General features: G+C 50.2%; 1 non-coding gene across 1 annotated transcript; it reads left to right on the top strand.

The window, feature by feature from the left end:
• Positions 1–369: 369 nt before the first annotated feature.
• Positions 370–488, top strand: LOC119346787. The gene has a single exon (XR_005167937.1). It is a non-coding gene; the product is annotated as a 5S ribosomal RNA (ribosomal RNA).
• Positions 489–631: the final 143 nt, after the last annotated feature.

Here is a 631-nt window from a genome sequence, read left to right on the forward strand (position 1 = left end):
GAAGTTAAGCGTGCTTGGGCGAGAGTAGTACTAGGATGGGTGACCTCCTGGGAAGTCCTCGTGTTGCATTCCCTTTTTAATTTTTTTCGCGCCGCTTGCAAAACAAAACGCACATGTAAGTAATATATTTACCGTGTTTTATTATTTTGCACGAGTGCGGTAAGTCATAGCTGGGTGCTCACGATTCACGGGTCCAGCGTCGGCGTTGTGGCGCGGCAAGCGTGCACTGGTGCGGTTGAGAGGGAGGGGTGGAAACCGCGTTAAACTCGTCTCCGTAGTTGAGAGGGAGCGGCCAAAGCAATGTACAATCGTCTTTGTAGTGGAGCTGGGAGGGGCAAGGATAAGGGACGAAGACCGGAGTAACATGTTGGATGCGATCATACCAGCACTAAAGCACCGGAACCCATCAGAACTCCGAAGTTAAGCATGCTTGGGCGAGAGTAGTACTAGGATGGGTGACCTCCTGGGAAGTCCTCGTGTTGCATTCCCTTTTTAATTTTTTTCGCGCCGCTTGCAAAACAAAACGCACGTGTAAGTAATATATTTACCGTGTTTTATTATTTTGCACGAATGCGGTAAGTCATAGCTGGGTGCTCACGATTCACGGGTCCAGCGTCGGCGTTGTGGCGCG

This window comes from Triticum dicoccoides, unplaced genomic scaffold (genome assembly GCF_002162155.2).
Source record: "Triticum dicoccoides isolate Atlit2015 ecotype Zavitan unplaced genomic scaffold, WEW_v2.0 scaffold5082, whole genome shotgun sequence".
NCBI lineage: Eukaryota > Viridiplantae > Streptophyta > Magnoliopsida > Poales > Poaceae > Triticum > Triticum dicoccoides.